An 11,201-nucleotide genomic window follows, 5' to 3' on the forward strand; every position below is an offset into this window, starting at 1 on the left:
ATAAATAGAGATACTGGGTGGAGAGAACGTGCCTGGATTTCGCTATTAAACCATAACAGGAGCCCAAATGCAGATAATTTCAAGCAAGGAAGGGCCAAAATACCCGAGATACTAGTGCATTAAATTGATATAACAAACTCCTGTAGAAACTAATTTGCCATGTCTCTATTGCTTCTAAATCGTTTCGACTATCCGACCAGCACGTTTTAATCCAATCGCAATTGGAGTAATCGAATGAGTGTCCTGCACATCTAGCGACCCAGTTTCAAAGCTCACGTCTGGGATAGAACTTACAGAGGCTTTGTTATAGCTGAGCATTGCTTTCGCTGTAGCTGGCCCAATGCCTTCGATAATGGTATGCCCTGCTTCAGGATTGGTTAATTTGCCGCTATAACAAGCTATAGGGTAAGAAGGTTTCTCGAGTAATTAGCTTTTTTTTTTAAATGCGAAGCATTTCTTAGCGAACTTCGGCGACCTTGAGCATATATCTCTTTCTATATAGCCGCCTACGGTTTTTAGCTCTCCTGACTGTTTCGATAATGGTATCGATACCGGACTTAGTATGGCATAACATGGCAGCACGAAGAGCATATTTCACTAGTCATAACATGAAAATCATGACATGTAGGTCAAGAAAGTCATGATTTACGTTTCATAGTCCTGCAGCTCTTGCGGTGGATTCGTTCACATGGCATGTTGCAAAACTGGTTTGGTATGGCATGATTGCATGGCGCACACAAGCAACAGACCCTAACATGAAAATCATGACATACGTGCCATGTAACAACATGACTACATGCCACATTCATGATGCGCTCGCAGCCGTTACGCTAGCGTCACATATAGCAAACTTGGTATTACACTACGTGAATGGATGACAAAGGTATGTTACTGGTGCAAACATGATAACCATGAGATGCGTGTCATGTAACAACATGACTATATGCCACGCTCATGATGCGCTGGTGGCCGTTTTGTTAGCTTCACTTACACCATATTTGGTATCATGGTACGTGAATAGATGACAAAGGTATGTAACTGGTGCAAACATGATAATCATGAGATGCATGTCATGTAACCACATGACTACACGCCACACTCATGATGCGCTGGCGGCCATCTCGCCAGCTTCACTTACACCAAATTTGATATTACGGAACGTGAATGGATGACGGAGGTATGATACTGGTGCAAACATTAAAAACGTGACATGCTTGTAATGTAACAACATGATTACATGGTACGCTCTTAATGCGGTCGCGGCCGTTTCAATAGCTTCACATGTACCAAGCTTGGTATTAAGCGACGCAAATGGACGACATAGGTAAATGACACATCCAAACATGATAATCACGACATGCGTGTCATGTAACAATATGACTACACGCCACACTGATGATGCGCTCGAGGCCGTTTCGCTAGCTTCACATATGCCAAATTCGGTATTACGTTACGCCAATGTATGACGAAGGTATGTGATTGACGCAAACATATAAATCGTGAGATGCGTGTCATGTGAGAACATGACTACATGCCACAGTCAAGGCGCCAATACATTTCGACGTGACGCGGTGCGCGTGCTCGCCGGCGTTCATTTAGGCGCGTCACGCCGGTGTTGCCATGCCAGGCGCCAGTCCTGCCAATATACTCGCAGGCGCATGCCGCGCTGCGTTCCTTTGACGCATGCGCGTTTCAGCGCGTCCGGCGTCCCTCCGTCACGAAAAAATGGAGACGCAGTGTTGTCTGGTTAACGCATTGGTGCGAAATGCGGCATGCCGCGTTGCCCGCCGGTTGCAGTCGGGCCACGCCGACGGACGCTGGTCGCACCTGGCGTCAGACTATAGAGTGCTCGCGTTTTGCTAACGTAGCGTCACTGTGCTCAACGTGCGCATGCGTCAACGCTACATTGGAGTATATGGGGCCCTTCATGATGCGCTCGCGGCTGTTTTGCTAGGTCCACATATACCAAGTTTGGTGTTACAAGACGTCAATGGATGACAAAATATGTGACTGGTACAAACATGATAATCCTAACAGGCGCGTCAAGTAGGAGCATGACAACATACCACGGTCATAGCGTACTCGCGGCTGTTTCGCTAGCTCCACATAAGTTAAATTTGGTGTCACGTGACGTGAATAGATTACGAAGCTAAAACGACACATCGAAACATGATAATCGGGACACGGAAGACTTGTACGGCATCATTTACCTTCACCTCGTAACGTTGTGCTGATTTTCAAGTGACATATCAACAATTATCACTCGTGCTTCGCATATCATCGATTCCCACTGTACATGGGATCTGCCAATTTTTGTTTCAACATCATTTCTTGGTGCTCGCGTGGCATAACGAAAATGGCATCACAACTCATCCATAAAGCAAAAGGTAATGTGGTGCCTAACAAAGTGCCATATGTGGTGCCTAATATATAATAAAGTGCCGGTAATGCGGTTTCTAATAAATTGCAGTATTCACATCCGATTTTGCAGACAGGACCTCACGTTGGGCTACACTGCCACCAATCTAACAAATGGCATTAGACCGCAGTCAATTCGGCATGAAGAAACTTACGAGGATGTGGCCAATTGCAGCCTTACATACGTAAGCTTCAAAAGCCATAGAAAATTTTCTAGGAGACAGTGGCATTGCTGGCAGTTAGTAAAGAACCTATGTTATTATTATTTTAAGCGACTTTGTATTACCTACTTATTCTTTGTGCTATTATATATTATATGTTTACCCTGATGTGTATGATGTGTTGCATGTTATGTTGCCCATTCGTGCGAATTCTTTGTCAACAACGATATTATTACAGGCATTATGAATTGCCTTTCGGTCATTTTTTTCTGGTAAAATTGTATTATTTGATATGCGTGTGTGTGTGTTTTACATAAATGCGTTCGTGTGTCTTACTTTCTATACACTACTCCTTGTGTGTTTATTTTTTATTTTGTATGATATATTCATTGAACCCCTTGGGAGTAGTTGGCAACCTAATTGTGCACCCAACCAGCTCTTGACCGGGAAGTAGCCAGAAGAAGACAAATTATTCTCTTCAGCGGATGTTGGGCATACTTCGTGTGTTCATCGGCCGGCTGAAGTCACCACACGCCGAGTACGCACAACAGGTACTGGGTGTTGTGATGTGTGGTGCGCGTTCAAAGTGCGCGCCTTCGAAAAGTGCGCGTCACGGAAAAAAAAAAAAAACAAAAGGAGAAATACCAGAGTGCACGTGCGGTGCTGCTTAAACAAGAATGACGACGTTAAAGAGCGTCAAGCACGAGGATGCGTGGCAGGACGTGAAGTAAACAAAAGGTAAAACATCCAATGGGCAGCGAACACGGAGATTTCAAGGCCCAATGGCTTGACACCACGAAACAGCAGTATCTCCAATGAGAACGAGACAAGTGGGCCAGAGCTGAAGCAGGAGCCTGAGGAGACCAGAGCAAGGGGAATTCGAGGCAGGAGTGCAAGCGGAAGGTCGTCACCGGACCGGGCGCTGAAGATGGGCCGTTGGGTTCCGGACCCGAGCCTACAGGACTTCCACCGGCCGGGGCCTCCTGCTGTCGGGTTCCCGCTCCAAAGGACCGTGGCCATCCGGTCCTGAACTCCTTTCCAGGGCCTGCGGACTTTGGTTCCGGCAGGCGAGCTACAGCCGTCGGGCTCCGGGCCCGAGCTGTGCGCCCAGCTGCTTGACTAGGTCGACCCTAGTTCCCGGACGCGTCGCCACCAGCCTGCGTTCTCCCGTCTCCGACGTGTCCACGCTCCTCAAGCCGAAACCATCACGATTTGGTAGGGCTTTTCGACGTGTCGCCAGCAGCCAGCGTTCCCTCGTCCTCGTCCAGCCCACGCATTGACGCAGGAGTCACGGCGTTCCGGTTTCTCATCACCGCCGAAAACCAACTTGTGGGTGAGACTGCACCGATACTCTTGCGCTACTCCCATCACTCAGCCCCTTTCGAACGTTAGGTTTAGTTACTGACTTTGAACGTTCTTGTTGGGTGTTTACAGATGTGTTTCGTCATGTCCAGTCAACTGTTTATTAAGTGTTTTGTTTTGTGAGGAATCTTTGCCTTTTTACTTTTCAATTAAACTTTTTGTGTGTTTCTTGGAAACCGAACGGCTTTGTCCTTATTAACAAAACTCTCTGAGGCTCAGCCCGGGAGAAAAACAAATCAGCAACAAGAACCAGCATCACAAATTGGCGTCCGCAGCGACAGGACAAAGTCGTTTGTTTTTCCAGTAGATTTTTTTTGACGCGGTTAACACGATGACGAACACGTGGGAGTTAATTGAGTTGGCGGATAAAATGGGACTGACGGGAGCGGAGTTTAGAGTATGGTACGAGGAGCGGATGGAGAGGGAGCGTGAGCAACGGGCTGCAGAACGAAAGGCGGCGAAGGAAAAGCTTGAATTGGTGCTTAGAGCTAAGAAGGAGGAGCTAGAGCGCGTAACGCGTGAAAATAAAGTGTTGCTAGAGCGTCAGACACGCATACTGAAGCAGCAGCTCCAATTAGAGAGGGTGGACTTCGAGCGGCGACTCGAGCTTGCGATGGCGAAAAGGGGGCAGCTGGCGATGCAGAAGGTCGAGCAAGCGGTGAATGTTTGCTCCGATAGCAGCGTTTGCTGGAGGGAAGTCGATTCCTGCAAGGTTGGCCTCGAGCCTCGCGACAGCCTTACTTCGGAGCGAGAAGCTCAGATAGAGGAAGGCAGAGAGGTGGACAGCCAAGAAGGCAGGAGTCATGAGGAGTTTGTTGAAGCGACGGAAAGCTTCTCTGGCTGGGAACATATTACTTCCGTTAGCTGCTTGGGGACCTCTGAGAGGCCAAGCACCTATGAAGAAGAGCGCCTGGATATGGGCGACCTAGAAGCTGTGGAAAATGTTGTGGAGCAAAGCTTCGATAGCAGGGAACAAAGAAGTTCCATTCAGAATGAGGTGTGTATCAGAACGTCTCAAAGGCCGAGCACATTTCGGGAAGGGGTAGGGCTACCTCTCAATAGCTCCATGGAAGGAGCGCTAGAACGTCATTGGGAAGATGGCAGCGAATGCCATGAAGGCTCTGATATAGTGGCCACTGATTGTTTTGTACCGACAGAGGTAGCAGCAGGCACCACGTCAATGGTCCTAGACCATACGTATATCTCACTCAGAGAGAGAGGGGATTCTAGTTCACAGGATAGCGTAACTGCTATTTGTCCGAGAAAACACGATGGGAGTGCTGAAGCACTCTTCAAAATAAACAGTATCGAATCGGAGGTGGGCTCGATAGTAGGTATGGAGAATGCCAGACAGGGTCTTGAACCTGAGAACGTGATTGGTTTTGAACCTATAATTAAGTCCACTCAAGATGAGCTGTATAATGACCGAGCACAACGGCATCCCTTCTCAAGAATCCAGGAACCTCACACGCTTGTCGGAGCGTTTGGGCTTGCTGAGGGCACCCCGAGCTTGTGTTCATTAGATGGTGAACTAAAAGAAAGCATTTGTGTGAGAGATTGTGGCATTTGGACATTCGTGTCTCAGTGCGTTTCGTGTCGACGCCGACGGCTCGAGACCGCGCCCTGTTCCTTTGTGACCGGTAAGCGTTCATGTGGCCGGCGGGGGCGCAGACACGCGTTTCAGCGAAAGTGCATAAAAGCATGTTTGCCACAGTTACTTTCGAAACGTGCGAGAAGGGCAGTGCGTCTGGTTTGGGACGCGATAACCTGAGTGTAGGGTTAGAAAACCGGTAGCTCTTTCTGGACTTCGACTTTTAGATGCGGACACAAGTAGCTTTGTCCATAGTCGATTTTGTAGTAAAAAGGTTTATTCCGGGTTTCAGAACTTTTAAATGCAATTGGGTGAATCTAAAGTTTAAGTGTGGACATTTGGACGATGTAGCGAACTGTAGCCCGGTGATGTGTTGAACTGCGTGGTGCAAATATGTGGTTTAATTGTGACGTAGTGCAGAACGCGCACTCATCGGCAGTTTTTTTTTCCTAAAAAAAAAAACTTGAATAAAAGGGGGGCGTATGTGATGTGTGGTGCGCGTTCAAAGTGCGCGCCTTCGAAAAGTGCGCGTCACGGAAAAAAAAAAAAAAACAAAAGGAGAAATACCAGAGTGCACGTGCGGTGCTGCTTAAACAAGAATGACGACGTTAAAGAGCGTCAAGCACGAGGATGCGTGGCAGGACGTGAAGTAAACAAAAGGTAAAACATCCAATGGGCAGCGAACACGGAGATTTCAAGGCCCAATGGCTTGACACCACGAAACAGCAGTATCTCCAATGAGAACGAGACAAGTGGGCCAGAGCTGAAGCAGGAGCCTGAGGAGACCAGAGCAAGGGGAATTCGAGGCAGGAGTGCAAGCGGAAGGTCGTCACCGGACCGGGCGCTGAAGATGGGCCGTTGGGTTCCGGACCCGAGCCTACAGGACTTCCACCGGCCGGGGCCTCCTGCTGTCGGGTTCCCGCTCCAAAGGACCGTGGCCATCCGGTCCTGAACTCCTTTCCAGGGCCTGCGGACTTTGGTTCCGGCAGGCGAGCTACAGCCGTCGGGCTCCGGGCCCGAGCTGTGCGCCCAGCTGCTTGACTAGGTCGACCCTAGTTCCCGGACGCGTCGCCACCAGCCTGCGTTCTCCCGTCTCCGACGTGTCCACGCTCCTCAAGCCGAAACCATCACGATTTGGTAGGGCTTTTCGACGTGTCGCCAGCAGCCAGCGTTCCCTCGTCCTCGTCCAGCCCACGCATTGACGCAGGAGTCACGGCGTTCCGGTTTCTCATCACCGCCGAAAACCAACTTGTGGGTGAGACTGCACCGATACTCTTGCGCTACTCCCATCACTCAGCCCCTTTCGAACGTTAGGTTTAGTTACTGACTTTGAACGTTCTTGTTGGGTGTTTACAGATGTGTTTCGTCATGTCCAGTCAACTGTTTATTAAGTGTTTTGTTTTGTGAGGAATCTTTGCCTTTTTACTTTTCAATTAAACTTTTTGTGTGTTTCTTGGAAACCGAACGGCTTTGTCCTTATTAACAAAACTCTCTGAGGCTCAGCCCGGGAGAAAAACAAATCAGCAACAAGAACCCGCATCACAGGTGTTTTATGTCCAGCGCTTCCAAGCCTTCGATAGTAGGCACCACGGCCCGGTGATCTAACGTAACACGCCCGAAGTCCTGCGTCCACTACTACCCAACGCCGCAGTTTAGTTTAGGCTCATATGCATTTTTCATGGTCCCTTCTTTCGATCTCTCTGTCTGTTCATCCCTCATTCCCCTTCTCCCAGCGTGGGATAGCAAACCAGACGCTGGTGTGGTTCACCTTGCTGCCTTTCCTACCTCTCCTCCCTCCTCTACATCTTCTCTCGCATTATATCGCTAAACAATGAGTACTCCTCAGGCGCACAATAAACGGCTAGAATATTTCCCTAATCTCTTGAATAATACGCTGTATAAGTGGTATAAGTTCGCAATAATTTCTGTCCAAGTATTATTTCGCGAAACCTAGGCACGAAAGTCATTTCTAGGCACGAAAGTCAACCTAGGCACGAAAGCGTAATTTCTGAGCACAGGCGTCGTTTCGATGTGTAGTGTTACGCACAGACGACAGCACGTCCCGCGTGGCATTGTGGACGTCTCTTGTTTCGTGGTACGTGAGTGCTCGTTTCTCCTGAACCAGTGCTCTTGAAACGCCATTTTCCGGCCCAAACGTGCTACTATATAAAACAGTCGGCATCAGAAGGTGCAGCCCTCCTCCCACACGTTTCATGACACAAGACGACCAAGTTTCTCATAGAATTTGATGATAGGACAAGGGAGTCAAGGCGACCTGTGAGCCCATTCGAAGCACGATACGAGAGTGCGTGACCGCTCGACAGGGTCATTTCTTTTGTGTCAAAGCATCGTATGTTGTATAGTCTCGAGGTCAGCTTTAGAAGTGTCCCTAGCCGGGTCGGAGGACTGTAAAAACAAAAAAAAGTGACGCGTGGCACGTAGGACACATAATGTAAATCGTGTCACCGAAGTTTGAAATAGCTGATAGCTGTGTGGTGCGAAAATATCTGAAGCAAAAGTGAGAAATTGCACACGCTCCTCGTAAAGCAGCCACGCTTTCAACAGTGCAATGGTCACACACAAAATGCTTCTACATGACGCAAATCGCGCGCAACTTCGATGAATGTGACACGTTATCTTGGTAAATTGTTTCATACAAAATGTACACTGCGTATGGCAGAGTATACCTTGATATGACCACCAGAAAAGCGAAGCACAATACAGAGAAAAATCTCTAACAGTCGTCAGCGCATCAGTGGGTGATATGTTTCTTTTATCATAGTTCCGCAGCAGCGCGCATGGTGTTGTTCAAGTCCGTGTACAATTGTGTCTAGCGTTTGCATCAATTATACTGACGTGAATTTGAAGTTTCAAAGTATAAGTGTTTCTATTGTTTTTGTATACTATTTGGCTAAGCGTTCCTCAGACCAAAAAAATATTTCACAGCATATCCACGGAGTCAATACTGATGAGTGAGGCGAAGTTTTCCGAGCTCTTAGCTCGTTCACCCGTCGGTCCGTCCGTCCATCCATACATTCATCCATCCATCCACTCGTCTGTCCGTCCGTCCATCCCTCTGTCTGTCTGTCTGTCTGTCTGTCTGTCTGTCTGTCTGTCTGTCTGTCTGTCTGTCTGTCTGTCTGTCTGTCTGTCTGTCTGTCTATCCATGTCTGCCTGTATGTCCATCTGTCCGTACGTATGTACGTACCTCCGTCTGTATGTCTGTCTGTGCGCCATCTTATCAAAGTCCTATCAAATTAAAGCAGATGGATGGATGGATGGATGGATGGATGGATGGATGATGGACGGACGGACAGACGGGCGGTTGGATGGATGGATGGATGGATGGATGGATGGATGGATGGATGGATGGATGGATGGATGGATGGATGGATGGATGGATGGATGGATGGATGGATGGATGGATGGATGGATGGATGGATGGATGGATGGATGGATGGATGGATGGATGGATGGATCCGGCTGTGCTCTTTAGATCGGGCGGGGGCTCAGGCCACCTAGCCATAAAGTTAAGTACTGTCACTGTTTGTTTAAGGACTGAAATTCACTCGCGCCTCGATTGTAACCACTAATCAGTTAGCCTCCATCTGGTTATTTCTACCCGTTTCAATTCTATTTTGCCTTCACTGTCTCTAAACCCTAATGCTTTGAAACCTTCGGTGACATTATCTTCGACTATAGGATGGAGCCCTTTACAGAACATTATCAAATGTTCAGCCGTTTCCTCCTACTCTCCACACGCACAACATACCGTGTCTGTGCCTTCGTATTTCGCTTGGTGGCGAAATGCTTGGGGGTGAAATGCTAATACGCCCGTGTACTTACGCATACGGTGCGCTTTTTAAAAATATCCAAATCGGTAAATTTCAATTCTGCCGAAGTACCCAACACGAAAAAACTTCATGGCCAGATTGGGCTTCAAGCATTAGAAATACCAAGTTGAAGCTTTACTTTGTCAAATATTTCTCGATACACACGATCATCGACATTTTGCCCTCGAGGGGGTTTTTGGCACGAAATTGTTTTATGCCAGGGTCCACCACGGCTTCTCTGACGTATTTCCGTCGCAGATATCACGTTGTAAAATATGTACAAACAGACTGCAATGAGAAAAACTAGACAGAAAACTTCTGCGGCGACCTCGCGCTTTTAAGCGCGCGACGCTAGCAACTAAGCCACAAGAAAACGTTCTTTATCTTGAAAACAGCAAGCCACATACACCATGTACTACTGGCGGTCCTAAGGCCTCAGCAACTTCAGCGCGCTTTCGTCATCAGTAGCGAGGTGGCACCACGGGCGCACCTTGGGCGGGCGCGCGCGCGCGCTGTAAAGGCTAGAGTGTCTCGATGAACTCATTCACCTCCCCTCCGGGAGGCGCGTATCGAGGAACTCTATACTCTGTTTCAGTGGTTCAGTACTACGGAAGCTACGGGGTGTAGGAAAGCCGCATGCTTGCACAGCAAAACATAGACTCAGATATGAATAACTATTGGCGGGTTTGGTTAAAACTGGCGTTTGTTTAGTGTGTCTTACGTCATATAAATAAGTAATATGTTCATCTTTCACCACATTTATTTTGTACGTATTTAATTATCTGAGTCACTTATCACCTGTGGTCGCAAATCAACATGGCAGCACCCATGCAGAAGCTACCACTCGCTTCGATCCAAACCTACTTTTTCTACACGCCCACGTGACAGCAATAAATGAACGGGGAAATCAGCCGTCGATTTGTTGCATCTCAATTTGAGGACAAAGCACCAGGCACGCTTTGTCGTTATCAGCGACAGATTTTTCTAAGTTCAGACAATTACTCATGTTCTTATTATATACCATCCAGTCCCCGATTAGCCCACTCACGCATGCACTTCTTTCGGGAATCGGCAGCTTTGTACATCTTCAGCTTCCACAACGAGCTTTCTTTGAAGTTACAGTGGTTAAAGAGAGCACAGGCGTCACTTCACTCGCTGCCGTGGCCGCGTTTACGAAAGGAGCGCGCTGCTCACCCACGAATAAGCAAGAATCGTGACATTTATTCGCGCTCGTCCTGTGCGTTTATTTCGTGCGTATTTATGTTTGATCAGCGTGCTTTAAGTGTTCAGCTATGACCGTTGTTTGCCCGCACTTGTCCTGCGTATGCGCATCTCATGCGTGCTTTCTGCTTGAGGAGTGCACTGCACGTTTCGAGCTGCTTGCCATTCTCTGCGTGACATTGCAATTTGTTGCTGTGGCATTCATTCTTTCGCCCTTGTGGCAAAACTATGCACAATGAGCGCTCAACTACCTCTGCGAAAAAAATGTTTCACTTTCGTGTCATGCCGATTTCCAAAAAAAAAGGAACTAGCCACTTTTTACCCATCCACGGAATATTTCCACGAATCTTTCACCGAAGGCATTCTCAATTTGCATTTGTTTCGCACCACCGATTCAACGCATTCATTAGAGTTCAAACAGATTGTACGCGACGATTGAACTGGACTATGATGAGCAAGAAAAAGCCTTAAGAGAGAAAGCGGAAGAAATATGCGCATTGAAGGAGAACGGCTATTTGTGCTAGTTGGTTAAAATGCATTGTAATAAGGGTTGCACAGCGCAAGCATGAATGTGCTGGAAGAAAAGTAAAGGGAAGGCGAGGAACGGAAGGCACA

The sequence above is a fragment of the Rhipicephalus microplus genome, chromosome 3 (assembly GCF_043290135.1).
Source record: "Rhipicephalus microplus isolate Deutch F79 chromosome 3, USDA_Rmic, whole genome shotgun sequence".
NCBI classification, from domain to species: Eukaryota; Metazoa; Arthropoda; class Arachnida; order Ixodida; family Ixodidae; genus Rhipicephalus; species Rhipicephalus microplus.